At 42.6% G+C, this 17155-nt stretch overlaps 1 protein-coding gene across 7 annotated transcripts in view; it reads left to right on the top strand.

Moving 5' to 3' along the window:
• Nucleotides 1–17155, top strand: part of LOC138528452 (fibrinogen-like protein 1) — a 285943-nt gene that overhangs the window by 188714 nt on the left and 80074 nt on the right. The window lies entirely within an intron of this gene.

Here is a 17155-nt window from a genome sequence, read left to right as displayed (position 1 = left end):
CCCTGTTGGGAACGTTGTGGCTTGCCATCGGCATCTCTTAGGGCTGTGGTCGAGTACTTAGGGTGTTCTTTCTTACACAGCCAGGCGAGTAGCCTACCCGGCTTGTCGGCATGGGCATGCGCTTTGTTGGTTCTGGTGATGTAATCAAATTTGGCCAGCCTGTCCCAAGCTTCCTTACAGGCGGCCCTAGCACTGGCCAGCTTGTCCTCCTGTGGATGGGAGTCCAGGGTGTTGGATTCTAGCTGTTCAATTTCAGTTTCTAGTAATTCAAGTTCGGTTCTGAGGTGTTTCCTCATGCCTCCAGCCTTTGCTATGATCTCTCCCCTTACAACCACTTTGAGGGCATCCCAGACCGTGCTTAGGTGGTCAACACTGTCTTTATTCTCACTGATGTAGTTCTCTAGAGATTCTCTGAGGCTTTCCTTGAACTCCGGATCTTTAAGTGCCTCGGTGGGCATCCTCCATGTAGGTATGGGAGATCTGGGTCCAGTGATATTCCATTCAATTACCAGGGGAGAGTGGTCGGAGATGGTGCGACCCAGGTAGTTAGAGGAGTCAATCTGGGGGAATCTCTCTCTGCCGGTGAAGAGATAGTCGATTCTGGTGTGAAGGTTATGTGGCGAGGAGTAGAAGGAATAGCCCCGATCCCCGGGGTGTTGTTCCCGCCAGATGTCAACCAGGTCTAGTTGGTGTAGCGTGGCGTTCATGGCGGTGGTAGCGGTTGAGGGGCCCGCCAAGGGGGGGGCCGACCTGTCAAGCACAGGGTCGCTGACGCAATTAAAGTCGCCTCCCCAGATAAGGAATGCATCTCTATAGGGCGCAATCTTTGTGCATAGCATAGTGAGGTGCGCGGGGATGTTGTTGTTGGGGAGGTATGAATTTACAATGCATATCTCTGTTTGTTCAATGTGGCCCAAGAGTATAACATACCTTCCATCAGGGTCCAGTTCAGCCTTGGTGAGCTGGAAGGGGATGTGGGGACTGATCCATGTGAACACCCCTCTGGCGAATTTGGAGTATGTGGACCCGAACCCCTGTCCGCCCCAGTATGATTCAAGTGCCGCCATGGATTCCTTGGTTAAGTGGGTTTCTTGTAATAGGGCCACCTCTATCTTTTTTCTGTGTAGGTAGGATTTTATTCTGTTCCGGCGTAAGTAGGTACCCAAACCCCTCACATTCCAGGTGGCGATTTTAAGGTGTGTGGACATGATGGTGGCAAAGGGGCTGGGGCACTGAGCCCGTGGCGGTCTCAACCCTCCTCAAACCAGCTCCATGCGCTGTGCAGCTGCCCCCTGGGTCTGTGCTCTGCAATCTTCCTGCTGACCTTGATTGTTGCGTTGGTGTGCCAATCGGAGACTTATGAACAAATTTAACTCCCACTCGAACAGGTGGATTGAACAAGAAAGTTAACTGTGTGTTGCCCCCAGCAGCTGTTCTGGGAGGACAACGCTCGGGGGCTACCGCTACCCATCGGCCTGTCCAGGTCATGTGGTGCGTTTGTGGTGTAGGCCTTGGGCCAGCCATGCTTGGGGTGGGTTGTGGCGATGCCCGTGGGTTGGTCCGTAGAGCTCCCGTCTTTGAAGGAGCCAGTCAATTGTCGCTGTAAAAAGGGCTATTTGGAGTTAGCCGTTGGGTGTCGGGATGCAATCCTCTCCCTCTGCCAAATTGTTGTGTTCCATCCACATGGTGGCCGCGGCCGGGGTCTCCATGTAGACGGCTTTGCCTTTGTATAGTATCTTGAGGCGCGAGGGGTACAGGAGCATGTATTTGAGGCCGAGCTTCCGCAGTTGGGCTTTGACGGGAATGAATGAGTTCCTGGCTCGCTGCACTTGCGAGGTATAGTCGGGATAGATTACGATCTTGGAGCCTTCTCGTCTGATCACACCTCCTTCCCTCGAGAATTTGAGGATCGTTTCCCTGTCACGGAAGTTTAAGATCTTGGCGATCATTGGGCGAGGGTGCGATCCCGGAGGGGGTCGCTTTTGTAGGGCGCGGTGGGCTCTCTCGACAGAGAAGCCCTGTGTGAGCTTACCAGCCCCGACTTCCTGCATAAGTAAGGACTCGATAAATTCTGTGGGGTCTGTGCCTTCCATCCCCTCCGGAACGCCAAGGACTCTGATGTTATTTCGGCGTGCCCTTCCCTCTGCCTCCTCCGATCTCGCTTCGAGATGAGCCACTTGTCTCTCAAGTGTGATGACTTTTTGCTTTAAGTCCTTGGCAGTATCTGTGGTGTCCTGTAAGTTTATTTCCACCTTGCCCATTCTTTCCGCTAAGTTGCGGGCGTCTTGACGGATGAGCTGCATGTCCACCTTGAGTTCATCTATCCTGGTCTCCATGCACGTTTGGAGCGCTGCGATAGCCTGTAGCACCTGGGCGTTGCTGGGGTCGGCAGCGGTTGTCGGGGGTTCAGTCTGTGTGGGGATCTCAAATTGGCTGGGCAGTTTGGGTTTAGCCCCTGAGAACGAGTCCATAATTGTTGCACCCCTGTTCTTGCTGCGAGAAGTAGACATTTTTGACCCTCCTGGTGTTGTGGCGGCAGGAATGGGCCCCCAAACAGCGCCCAGGCAGTGTAAGGCAAAGTGAGCCACACAGAACGGCGTGTTTCAGTGAAGTTCAGCGGTATTCTTTGGCGGCACAAGGGGTGTAGGTAATTGTGTGGCTCGGTTCAGAATATTCCCCGAGTAGTTGGGGTCCGCAGGCTTACCAGTGGATCCTTGTATGAGCTGTTCGCGCCTCGGCCGCCCGGTTAACTGTTCAGGGCGAGAGGAGGAGGGCCCGCGTAGTACGCCGCGGCGACAGGGGCCAGCCCGGGTCGCCGCCGCCTCGACCCACGCAGCACCGCGCGGCCAGCAGATCGCCGACGGGTATCCCCGGTGGCGGCAGCGGTCCGGCCGCACCCCGCGTCTCCTCCGCGACGGTCCCGGAGCCGCGGATATGGCTCCCTCCGCTCCCCTGGACAATGCAGAGGGTATCTCGTGTGTTCGGGGTCCCCGGCAGCGGGACGTCCCCCGAGGAGTAGGGAGATGCAAGTGTGTCCGGTCTTACGGGCGGTGTCCTCACTGGGGACCTTCCGCTCAGTTCACAGGGACAGGCGCCCAATGGATTGTCTCCCTGATGCCTCGCTGCTTGCTCGATCCGTCCCTCCGTCAGGCCCTGCCGCCGTCCGCCATCTTGTTTCACCCGGGGGCACCGATACAAAAGCTGCGTTTTCGGGAACGCCGGTTCCGATTCTTCTCGATCCCGCGCCGGGTGGGGTCGGAATCACTTCCCCCTCCTGGGTGTGAGTTTGGCTCTTGATCGGGTCAAGAATATAGGTCGAATAAAGGATCTAGGCCAGGATCGAGACGGGAGCTCCACACAGTCACGTCTTTACGCCATCAGCGCTGGCCACCATAGGCCATGACCAAATCTTATAAAGCTGGTTCACGCCTACAAATGTAGGTAACGCAGAACAAAACGTATAGCATGGTTAAAAAAATCACATGCAGCAAAATGCTCTATCATCCACTCTTGAAATCATTTAATTAATAGTACCAAATGGAACTCAGCAAAAACCATGATATAATGACCTTGAAACTCATACTTACCAAAAAGACTTACTACAGAACAAAATCATGCACTCCATCAACACAACTCTTACTCAATACATTCTACTATTAGTCATGCAGCAGTAGAAACTCTAGCTATACCAATGTAACTCTTTAAAAATGTCATCATACCCATAAAACACTACTCACCTGCCGAAAATCCACTTTTCCCTTCAGATTTTTAAATAAGTATCAAAGCCTGCTTCTAAACCATCAAAACCTAAAAAAAATAAAAACAAAACACAATGCAATTGATTACACATGAATTTGTTGACAATTACAAATGAATAAGACCCCATAACTGAGAATCATGTTACTTTAAATAATAAGTCATACTCACACCCAGAAAAGTAACATATCAACGGTGTGCTCTGAAGTCCATAAACCAAATAACCATGTGTCTTCCTCAAAATATTCAAATGAATAACCTACCAATCAAAACCAACCTGCAACAACACATTAGCAATATAAACCTTAGTAGGTCACATTACATTTATTTTATTTTCTCACCTATGTAACTTCTAGTACTCTCATTGAATACTAGTATTCATATCCAATAGCAAAGGCTATGTTATCCAAATAGTAAGCATGCATCATTGATTACAATGTTAACATTACTATATCAATAGATCTCCAACAGTCCAACTCCCATCTACAGTATGCTACATGAGCTGCCTATACTAAGATTTTTTTTTTAATATTAGGCACATGCTATAAAAATAATTCACAGAATGTGGCTACTCAGAGCATTCACAAAATTGTTTACACACACCAACAAAACAATATGCAACATAGTGAGGAAAGTAGGGTGCACCTAATTATAATATTAACACTCCAAGATAATTTGAGAACAAAATTCACACAAGTTAGACAATCCCCCTTAACAAATGAGGAAATTGGTGGGGATTTTTTTTAAAGCAAACATCTTAAGGCAACAATCCAAATTCTAAAATGTTGTGAATGTAAACATTAAGTGAGAATCCATTTTTGACATCTTCCAATGCTTTTTTAAAATTTCACTTACTCATTTAGATTGGCCATTTTTGTTGTAATGAAACTCATAGGTTCTCTATTGCCATAGTCACTTCCATCCTTCTTTGTGTTAATTACCAACAGATTGTTTCTTTCCTGTTTGCACGTTTTCTCAAAAGCTTCATTCACCACATGGTTGGAACATTTTCAATGTTTGAATAGTTTAGCAAACTCCCAAGATTGTCTAAATTGTTCATCCTAATTAGAACAATCCCTCTCCACTCTTATCAGCTCCTATAACAAATTTCCCATTTCAAACCTTTTGGATGGGAGGTTTCTGCATTAAAGATTGCGTTTGTACTTGTTTCTAGCCAGTACAGGGTGCTTTCCAACTTCTTTACAATCACTTGAATTTTCAAATTTAAATAGATGATCTTTTCCTGAATGTGATGCTCTATAAATGTCAAGTCTGAAGAAGTTTTATTCACGATCTTAATAAGATCCTTCTTATTTTTCTCAATACTGTCCCAAATGAAAATGGTCAACAAAATACCTGTTGCATAGAAGTATTTTCACACTATAGTATGATATGATATGATTGGTTTTCTATAACACGCTTAATACCCAGAGGTTTCTAAGCACGGACCCAGTATTGGTATTGGTATTGGTAATTGTTTTAATCAATAGTGCTGCGCCTCACTTTTCCATGAAAGGTTTTGAGTACATTGGCACAAATGAAGCATCCATTGCTTTCCGCGTTACATAACTGATATACTTCTCATTAAAAAAGAAAGATGTTGTGCTCTAGACACTAGTTGGACATGTCCAAAAGGATCTATGAATTATCTCTGTATTTTTCTGACCTGGACTTCAAAATGGGCTTGCTTTCCGATATTCCCTGCCCTTGGGCCTGGGGAGCCATGCGGTATGTTCCTTTGTCTTTTGTGCTTTTGGGAAGACATATATAGTCAGAATCATAGGGTAAGGCAGGGGTCTTCAACTTTTATTTCAGCAAGATTTATTTTTCAGCTTTTTGTTTGGTCTTTATATAACAATGGAACAACATATGAATTTACCATGATATTAATAACTTCAAAAGCATCTTTAATTTATTATTTTTCTATTAATAGCTGCTCCGATAAATTGTCAAGCAAATCAGAATGTAGAAAACCAATCAAGACATTCAATGTGAAGGCTGACACTGTATGCTATCCACCAGTGCTCAGTAATCTGGGGTGTAGCTTGAAACATCACTTAGAAGCTTCCAGACAGAATCAAAGTTTTGATTTCTGAAAGTTCATGTCTGAAAAAGGCAGATTAGCAGAAAGAGGCTATCAAATTGGCTGATAGTGCGGATACTCTCCTTGCCATAGTGTTTGCAGCTAATTGCATACCTGAAATGGCAGACATAAATTCAGGGCAGTTTTTAAAATCTCTTACAACAGACTCAGGCACTGGAGTCACTGCCCCCTTCACAATTGCATTATCTGTAAAAGTACATTTGTTTTTTGTTAATTAGCTACTTTGGAGGAATGTGTCTGTAACAACATGTGCATTGTACCTTTTGGTTTAACTACTTTTTAGGATCGCAGGCAGCTTCCTTTGGGAACATTGTGTTCATAGTTTCTCTGTATTATTGCAAAATGCCTCTCAAAGTTGATCTTTTTTCAAACTGTAAGTAGGGCACCATAGAGTAAAGATGCACATTTTCTTTTTACACTGGAAGCAAAAAAATCAGTTTCCCTCTCTGGATGGGAATTGGTCCATCTCTTGCCTTTTGTTGGATTGTGTGTCTGCATCTGCATCCAGGATTTCAACAAAGATAGCTTGTTTCTTTTGGGGCTGCATGTGCAAAATCAATCTGAGGAGTATTGTAATCAATGTGTTATTCTGTTTTTAAAAGATCATCATATACCACCTTCTGCTTTGTTCAAAAATAAAATACACTGCCAGGTCACCATATGCCCAATTCATGCTAATTGCTCACATGCCAAGTCACAGAATTCTGCCAAGGAAGAAAGGTAAGCAAAAGCCTACTTTGTTGACTACCCTAAAACATTTACATGTCAAAATAATTGGTAAAATTGAAAAATGAATATGTGGAAACTATGTGATCAAGTTATATGCAAAAAAGTGTAAATCACAGGGCTAACATATAATTCAGGTTTATAGTGATGACCTGAAACGTTCATGAATCATATAACAACCCTACCAGACAACATATTAATTGTTATATTATTAGTCGAGAATAATCAGATAAAAATCCTAACAAAGGTTAAAACTCTGGGCGTATACATGGATGCCTCGTTAAGTTAATATGCCCAAGCCAAGTGGACGGCATCTTACATGGCTCTCAATACCATCTGAAAGTGCTAAGGCATGTCAAAGCTTTTCTGTCCCAAATAAACCGTGCCTCCATGGTAAGGGCAGTTATCATGCCACGCATTGACTACTGTAATGCTCTCCTGGTTGGTGCAAATAGCAATAGCCTAAGGAAACTTCAAATACCACAGAGTCCTGTGCATGTAGTTTGTGATATTCCCAGAAGAGAACACGTCACACAGGCCATAAAGGGACTACACTGGATGAGTGTGGCAGCCAGAATCCGCTTTAAGACACTATCAGTGGCCCATAAAAGAGTGTTTGGTAATGCTCCCGTATTCTTGAAGGAGAATTTGAAACAATACTCCTCTGAGCATCAGCTACGCTCAGGATCAGGTAGCTTGCTGTCTGTACCCAGAGCTAAAAGAGAAAGAGACCTTGGGCGTTCTTTTCTCGCTCTGACCTCCCTAGATTGGAACTCACTTCCAGTAAACTTACACTTGGAAACAAACTACCAAATTATTAGGAAACAATTGAAAAACTTCCTGTTCAAATAATCTCTGTAACGTGCTCCCCTGACTTCTACCTTTTCTCTCCTGCGGTTGTCCCGTCTTTTTTTCTTGTTGTCCTGTGTGTCTTTGTAGTGCCATGTTGCCTGCAGGCTTTCACCACTTAACAATAAATAAATAAATAGATTATATTAACATTTTGAGCGAAAAAGTATGATTGTCAAGAGGGGCAAGTTATTCATAATGGGTGGCAACCTGCCACCAGCCTGCCCTTTTATTAAGGAGATAGTATCAAAGAGAACAGCTCACAGGAACACTGCCTCACCCTGCAGGAATTATGCAGGTAATTCTGGTGCATGACCAATGGGCCCTGCCTGATTTTCACATACAGCTCTCCCCGATATATATTGAGGGTTCCTGCATCACAAAAATAATTAAAAATGACAATGATAATATATTGTTTGCAATGGCTTCAACGTGTGGTTTACAGTGGCAGTGACGCATATTCTGCATACTGTTGGTGACCAGGTATCTCTTGCAATTGTCCATGTGTTAGAGAATTACTTGTACATTTTATGGAGTTTTGCCCAATCGTTAGCAAAAAGAGTGCTCATAAATTGTGCCATTCCAACATATACATAAAGGTTCCCCACAGATCCCTGTAGATCTCCCGGTTTGTGTACATAGCAAAGGAGATCAAACCTATTAATTGTTCGCTCATGCCATGGTTCTCCTCAATGTTCTCTCCCTGCATTCATCCCCTTGTTTTGTACAGTGCTTTTCTTCTTAGTAATTGGGTTTAAACTGTATTAATCCTATCCACATCAACATGCATAAATACAAACCACTGGTCACTTTTCTTATCTAATTACCTCATTCATGCTCTTGTTTCCTAAAACATAGGCTGAAACAGAACTCTCAAATTACCTTTTTTAAATCCTGGCATTGATGGTAAATGTCATTTTACATTCCTGTTTTGTTTCATTAATTAAATTGGACATGCACCAGAATGCAGTGCATATAGTAGTTTTCCATATTTACTTAAATGTAAAATTGCTTTTAATGCTTAAATTCCTGTATTGGAACACTGGACACACATAGAGGTGAGCTCCTCCATATCACAACAAATTCCACCTGGGGTACTACTGCCTTAAAACAAAGAACCTCGAATATACAAATACAAAATAATTCATAGTTTTACCATAAACAGCAGCCCGTACCACTGGATGTACCTTCTTTCTTGCAAGCTGGGACTCAAACGGATTGTCTTTTATCCACATAGGACACACTGAGCAAAAACCAATCACAGATGTAGCTTTATTTTCCCCATTCTCTTTGGAAGCCTACAATTACCAGCAAGCAAAGTAATGCCAACCGAAATAAATCTAAAGGAACACAGGGACTGAAACGATTGCAGCACCTGCTTTGTTTCACATGACATGCAGATGTATGCATCCCTTCCTTTTCTAATCAGCCATCATTTGCACTTCTTGTTGAAAATGGTCTCGAAACGCACCTGCCATCTACTTTTGTTATTGATAGTTAACCCTTGTTGGGACACTGCCCATCAAACCCACATGCAGTTCCTCCTCTCACCATGCACACAGCTTTTGAATGTTTGCTTTTCTGGAAGAGGAGAGGGGGGCAGGGTAAGAGGCCCAGGGACTTCAAACACCTACATACACACACAGTGCTAATTTTGGTAACTGGTGTGAGGAGCTATTGGGAGGCCTGAGGGGGGCTACCAGTAGCTTGTGATGTACTAGTTATAGACTCTTGGGATAATGTGTTGATAGAAATTGTTTTCCTTCAAGTCAATTAAATCTATATCCTGATATTTCAACAACACTGTGTAAAATGTAGTCGTAATATCCTGAATGGGATTAGTTACGACTACCCTATCTCATATAGAGTCCTGAAACTCTAGATGCTATTGTCTTTGGGCCTCATTTATATATACATTAACATCTACAATCACAGCATTACCACTCATATCAGAAGGTATTATCACAATAACATGCTCTGCTTTAAATCCCCGGGTTGCCTGCCATTGTTCTTCATTCAGGTTCTGATTCTTGTTCAAGAGATTCTCCCGACATGATGGTGTATGTCTAGATCTTCAAAGGACTTAACGAAGATTTCTACCTAGGTCCTTTCCTTTGAAACACCTCTCCTTTAACGCAACATCCTTTTTCCTCCATTGCTGAGATCTGCTCTATCACATCGATAGCCTTTAAGTCTAAATATAGGCATCAACTTTTCCCCCCCAGAGGTATTAGAATTCAGTTTTGGGTTCGCATCTGAGCTAATCACATTTAACCTCAACAGATTGTGCACTCATCTGATATGAGGCAGAGTACAGCATACCTTGTTTATCATATTGATACTATTTATTTACTTGACTTCTATGGATGACTTTTCTAGTATGTTTACATTTACAAATGCATATGTTTTTTATGTATAACATGTCATATCTGGCTACAAATGTCTAATATATCTATGCAGTTTAGTATTTGCACCTCCTATGTATTATCTCTAATGATATTCGGGTTAATCATTTTTGAAGGTTTAAACATACCCCTGCAATGACACTAGTTTTCTTAATTACATCTTTTGTTAGACTCCCTTCACACGTACTTTCCCATGTATACAGACTTTTTGAGAATATTAAACAAACCAGACTAATTTCTTTAAATGACACTCCTTATTAGACTCCCTTTATACGCATTTTCCTGCATACATAGACCTTTGTGTCACATTTAATGACTCAAGTCAACTTTACACATCCAGCTTTTCACATTCAGCCGTATTTACCTCTTGGCCACTTTTTGCTACCAGACTCGTCTCTTTAAACGGACGTATACATGGTGTTTACATTGGCGACGTCATGTGCGTTACAGCGTGATGACGTCACAATAATGACGTATATATTAACCGCCATTTTTTTTGAGGCCTACCTGTCTTTCCTGCCTTACAAAGACTACAGTAAGTTACTTATTCTAGGACAGGGCCAGACTACTATAACCCTATTTTTCAATTTTGACGCTAGTTGGATACTCTTGACACTGTAAACCTGTTTGGTCGTTCTATTTGTAACGAGTGGCGCCTCCATCTTTTAGGTACCGCGCACAGACTGAAAATACTGTTCTCCTTTGACACCAACACGTCCCCTCAGCCTCTGAGGGATTCAGATACAAGCAATTCTTGTTTGGCTAGTAAGTTAACAGACTTTCTTCTTCATCTATCAATTTATACTTGATTCCAAAGCACAGTGCTCATTTAGTTTCTTCTGCCTCTTTGGTTATACTATAGGGGACCCAGACAGCTACAACTTGTTGGGATGACACACTTGTGTAACGACATGACCCAGTCTATCCTTTAATGTAACATACGGTATGTTTATTACTATTTATACACCTAGTAGTTCTTGCAATAGTCTATTTTTTCTTACATTTGATTTATAATTGTTTAGGATGAAGACTCTGCTATAGCGATATTAACTCTTGTTCCTTGTTACTTTATAACATGATTGCAGACTCCTCTAATTAGTGTACTACCTTTTGCTTTAAGAACTTATATGATTTATTGGATAAATCACTGTCTCTAAAACATTAAGTTGATATCATTATTATGTAAATTTACATTATTATTATTTTGTATATACTTCTCTAGAGTTACTGTGATTGACACAACGAATAACTACAGCCCCTGATGAAGAGAACATTATCTCGAAACGCGTTGGGCATTTGCTCTTTGAAAAATAAATCCAGATTGGATAACCAACTCTTCGTTGAATTGATGAATATGTTTCGATACTAAACAGATATCTTGAATTACTATGTTGTTTCATTGCACTTTAAATTGATTTACTCCATTTACTCTGATTCCCCTCTTGGGAATAAACCTTTATTCAGCTTGTTTAAGCGATTAATAGAGTGCAGGGGACGGGAGTTCCTTAATATGGTTCTTTTTTGTCTTTGTGTAGATCTTCATATATGTCAACATTCACACAACCCGCCATGACAGGATTAAACCTGGTTTTACACTTCATCCCACTTTCTACCAGGACTGAGCTATCAATGCCAAATCAAGATTATTTTGGGGCAACTCGTCTTGTTCATTTGCACCTTTTTCTGTATCATTTGGCAAATGTGCTGGCATTTCACTTATAGACAGAGCTGACATTGTAGGCTTAAATCCCACAGGTCAGTCTTCAGTCTCACACTTATATATCATTTCTTAAGCTTAATGTCCCTCATAAATGTGTACAAGTCTATTACTAAATGTGTACAGTCATATATTTTAACTGCACAGGACTACCACTTCAGTCTTAGAGATGATTGCCTGTGACAGATTAATGCCCTGTAAATGCTCCCCTTCTTCTTATTTCCTCCCACTTGCCTCGAAGTGTGCACTTAATGCTCTGGCACTTCTGATCTCTCCTACTATTTCCACCTTGCCATTTTCCCATCCTCAACATGCATGGCACTCTCTTGCTCCCCCGTTTGGTCATTCCCTTCCCTTTCCATTTTTTATGGTCTTTGTATCTTCTTGATGTAGCAATCTATTGTCTTATAAAAAGTGTAAATGTAGTGGTGTTACCTCACTCTCATTTTCACTTGCAGAGATTTCATGGCAAGCTACTGACATTCTTTGCATCCAAATCAGGTTCATGCTCCGGCTGTATTTTGTTCTACACAGATCCTCAAATCATCTTTACATTTGGCGAACGTAAATATCCTCAGAGTTTCATAGTCATTATTCTCTCATATGAATTTTCTCTGTTGTCTTTCGTAGTCTTAGGCTTATATTTTTCACGTGTTCATGCATTTTAGCTTTCAACTGATTCACCTCTGCATAGGTATATTTTGGAATTGTCTTAGACAAAAGATTCACTTTTTTGAGAATCAGCATTTTAATACGTTTATTCCTCTTAACAATGTTAGTGGAAGCCAATTCCAACATGTGATGATATTTCTGTATCTCTTTGATATCCTTCCCAGAATTATTGGAACTAATCTCTTCTAATTGCTATGAGAACAAGACACGTAAATATTATACTTTCGCCTTTGTGTACAGGAAGTTAAATGGAATATTCCAGCTACTAATTTAGTTTTTGATGTTGTTTACTGGATACCCTGATGCCTTCATAAACATTGTTGTCAATTTCTCAAGTTCTTTCCATGCTGATTTAGGGTTGCAAGTGTACACCAATATATCAGTGGCATGGAGGGCTATCTTCTAGGCCTATCCATTATGTTCAATAGACTCAATCTCTTCAAAGCTTCTAATTAGCTGATTTAGGGATTTAATGTATTTATTTATATTATTTGTTTATTATTATTTCATTTGTTGATAGCTCCCAGACCCAGAAGTATCACATCACTAGTACCTGTTACAATGGGGAAATACAGTCATGTGATGGTAGGCCAAGCCTCATACATATTTGTTGAACAGTACAGTTTTCAGTTTCTTTCTGAAGATTATGTATGAGGGCTCTTCTTGGATAGATGGTGGCTGGGCGTTCCAGAGAGTAGAAGCTATCAGAGTGAAGCTCGCTCCACCTGCACTCTTTCTGGTGAATGTTGGTATTGCTAGGGTTAAGGTGGTAGAGGAGCGTAAGCAGCGTGTTTTGGCACTTTTAGATATACGCTGTTTAAAGTAGGCAGATGCATTGTTGTGGCTGCATTGATGTGTAATTGTTAGCATTTTGAACTCAATACAGGCTTTGATACGCAGCTAGTGTGCCTCGTGCCATGCTTGGGAGATGTAATCTGTTTGTTTTATTCCCCCAGACTGTCCTGACTGACCGAAGGGCTTTATTTTGGATCAGTTGACGTTTTGCTACGTTTTTGGTCCACGTTCCAGAAAGGATGGCGTTAAATAGTCCAGTCCTGGCTAGCATGAGGTAATTATCAGAGGAGAGAAGGTTTCTGCTGAGATTGATGAGCTCGGAGGAATAAGCTGCTGATGAGGCAAGGGCCTTAGCGTGGTTTTGCATAGAGAGTTCTGAGTCTAGGTACACTCTCAAGGTTTTCGCATGGCTGGAGACAGAGGTGATCTTGCCATTGAAAGAGAAAGAGGTGAAGGCCGGGTCCAGGTGTTTGAGTCGGTGTGGGGAACCTACGATAAGGAGCTCCATTTTATCTTTCAAGCAAAGATGGTGGTCTCCCATCCAAGCTTGGATGATACTATAAACCTGATTGATATTAACAGAGTCTAGGACGGGGTTTCCTGAGCGTTTCAGTAGTACCTGAGTGTCGTCGGCAAGGTTTGTGTAGGGAATTTCAATTGTATATTGTGAGCAACCCTGGGGAGTCACTCTACCTCATCCAAAAAGTTCCTATTGGTCATAATTTTACTTTTAACACTTGTATGTAGAGCTTGAATACTGTGAATAACATGTTATCCAAATCTAACGTATCCACTTGCGCTGGAGAAGTAATCCCACCTCACTCAGTCAAAGACCTTGTCAGCTTTGTGAAGGCATCATGTAGCAAGACACAGCCAACAGATTAAAAGTTCAAAATAACATGGTTTATCAACTCAAATGTCAGGATGCTTGTAGGCCTAACTTGCCCTATGCTAAGATGGGATTTCCCTATCTTAAGGAAGGTCCGAGTCAAAAGGTTCAACCTAAAGGTCTGTCTGCATCCAAAACCTATCCTTGCTCTCACAACTAAAGCTAAACAATGTGTAAGGATGCCAGCAATAACGAAATGGTGATCAAAACAAAGTTCTGGGGTTCTTCCAGCTCCTAGCTTCCTTCTCAGCTTCCCTTCCCCAAGTTCAAGAAAGTTCTACAATGGTCTTGGGATTGCCGTCCACAAGTCAAAACAGTTCCACAAATACTTAGTGTTTCCCTCCCCAAGTTCAAGGCAACATTTTCAAAGAAAAGGGTCTTGAGGGCTCTGTCCTCAAGACAGCATTAAAGTTCATCAAGTCTCAGGGTTCCTTTCCCCAAGACTTCAACTTGCCAACGTCTACTTGGTTTCAGTCTTTCAATGCTCAAAACAACTCCAAATCAACTTAACAAACCTTTTGGATAGGCTTAGCAGTTCAATCAGCTTGCTCCTTCTTGGTTTGCTTCAACAAATTCTTTGGCTTTCACACTTGAGGTTTCCCCAGTCTAGGTGCAGTTGTCAGACCACACGGTCCATCCATTACAGGTCGTACAACCAGGAACCCTAGACTCTTTGGGCCACACAGGTTCTTCTGTATCTGCCCCTGTGTGAATGGTCACACTCACTTAGCGTATCCCTGTCAGCCTCTTGGCTTTACCACACTGTGTCACATCTCCTTTGGCTTCTACTTGTCAGCCTCTTGGCTTTGCCAGACTGTGTCACATCGCCTTGGCCAATCCTTGGCCTTCCCACATTGTATTCATACATAAAGTTCACTTCATGGTGAGTTTTACTCCTTTACCACCTTGCAGCCTTGCTCTCTCGCAATCTTCCACTCTTGCTCTCTTGCTTCTTACTTTGCTTTCAAACAGGCAATATCTTCTTGTCTCTTACTTTGCTTTCAAACAGGCAATACTTGTGCTTCATCTTCATTTGTCATCTTGGTTGCAACTTTGCCCATTCAAGATAGGTATGCAATAAGGGTAATCATTTACGTTACTGCTTAATTATCACCCAACCCGCTGTTTCAGGTTCATTTTATTTATAACATGCTGGTTTGTTCGTTTGGCATTCTCCTTGCTTCCCCACAGACCCCAGGAGCACCGCGGTTCGAGTGACTTTCTCCCTTCATTCACTGGCCCTTGGCGTTCCCTCAGGCATCTGTGCTGTTTGGTCTCGGCTCCACCCACTGGCTTTCCTTTAACCACAAGCCTCACTCTCAATTCTGATGCTCTCCTGCCCTCACTGGCAGCTCTGCTTCGCTTCCACAGATACTGGCGGCTGTTTTGTTTCCTTTTCTTTGCTCACAGCTCTGGCTGCATATCTCCGACCACAGAGGTTCCCAAACTTGTGGTTTTCATCCGGCCCGCATGCTCCTGTGCTCCACGGTTCCTTGGGATCATCTGTTGCATCCTGGCTTCCCTGCAGGACCCACCACAGCTGCTTCCTCTCAAACAGGACTCATTGCTGGTCTGTGTGTTGCTAGTTTCCACCCTTCTTATACACCTTCAACCACTTGATAGGTTGCAGGTGTGAGTTCCCAACTGGCATTGAATGACTGCAATTAGAGTAGAACTTGGGACATGCCTGACCTTTACAGTACTCTACAGCATTCTCCTCATCTCTGTACTAGATTGGTGAAATGAGGGAATATGAGGGGAGGTGTTTTACAATAGTCCATAAAGGGCAGGGCAGGTTTAGCTTGGTTCTCGTAAGGAAAAGGGGGATACCATGTCTCGCCTGTCTTACCCTTTAACCTTCTCTTCTTCACCCTCTTCCTGGTGTTTCTATACTGATAATATCTCCTGGCGTTTTCCTGGTCAGTGTGACAGGGGTAGCAATGCCCCATAAATGCATCTGGGATTGAGGGTTCCTCCTGAAATGGAAATGAGGGATACCACGTCTCACCTAAGGACATCTCATCCTCAACCCCCAAGGACCCTCCACCCAGGTAATCGTCCCTCACTTCTCCACCCTCAGGATCAGGATCCAAAATCGATGGCATTTCCCTGGCCACCTTAGAGGAGGACCCAAGGGGAGTAGATGTGACCACGCCCTCAGGTTTCTCACAGCATATACAGAAATTCTAGTTCTGACCTGAAACTCTAGCTGAACCAATAGCCCCAATGAAATCATCTGTAAGCTCAGAGAGATGTATTTTAAGAATAAGACATGTCTGGTGTTTATGTATGATTGAGCCAATAACCATATTAAAAACATTTTGGCATCATTATTAATTAATGAGATATATCTATCATCTCAGCAACTTGATACATCTCTACCTGACTGTAGTATTAGTAATAAAGTTGCCACTTGCAAAAGTCTGGGACACAGTCTGATAATGTGAGCTATGCAAGCAAGTACAGTAAAAAAAAATAATTCTACACTAAGGTCATCATTCTTTTGGGCACTGAGGAAAATTAGTACAGAATTGCATGTTTAGCAGAACCATGTATGGATGTACATGCACCATTAGTACTCTGATCGATGCACAAACATTGCTGTAAGCATATCATGCCAGTACTCTCCTTCCCATATCAATGTGTGAACAGATTGTTGTTCGTGGTGGAGGCAGTGTTACTACCAAGTTTGCTAAATTTCAAAAGCACAGCTGACAGGATTGTGATATAGTGAAAAAATTACACTGACACCCTGGACTTAAACAAACATGCATGTTGGAGACTTTGAAGCAAGACACAGGTGAAGGAACAAAAATGTAAAGCTGCACCCGTGGAATTCTATAAAAATATGGAATTGACTCCACCTGTCCAAAATTAAGAAAAAATCATGGAGTTAGCGGAAGAGCTGAGCATGCGATTGGAAAAGGGAGGGGGAGAAACCATAACATTTAGTATGTAGCCAGAAGGTATAATTGCAAAAAGGGTGATGCGCACTGCTTAATTTGTGGAGGAATTTGCCTTGGCTGAGCTCCGGGACTTATTTCACAGCAACAGCACTTATAGTCTCATGCTCAATTCAATTATGATGTAGTGTTTTGGTAACTTCATTGTTTCTACTTTCAGCCAGTATTAGTCACACAACAAGCAACAACAGTGAGAACCACGCCAGCCATGCTGTGCTCGATATTATGGTATTTATTGAGCGCGGACCTAGCGTTCGAGAAACAACGCAGCCCTTTACA

This window comes from Ambystoma mexicanum, chromosome 7q, assembly GCF_040938575.1.
Source record: "Ambystoma mexicanum isolate Mex_15411 chromosome 7q, UKY_AmexF1_1, whole genome shotgun sequence".
NCBI lineage: Eukaryota > Metazoa > Chordata > Amphibia > Caudata > Ambystomatidae > Ambystoma > Ambystoma mexicanum.
Note: the sequence above shows the minus strand (reverse complement) of the source record. Positions and strands in the feature narration are given on the sequence as shown.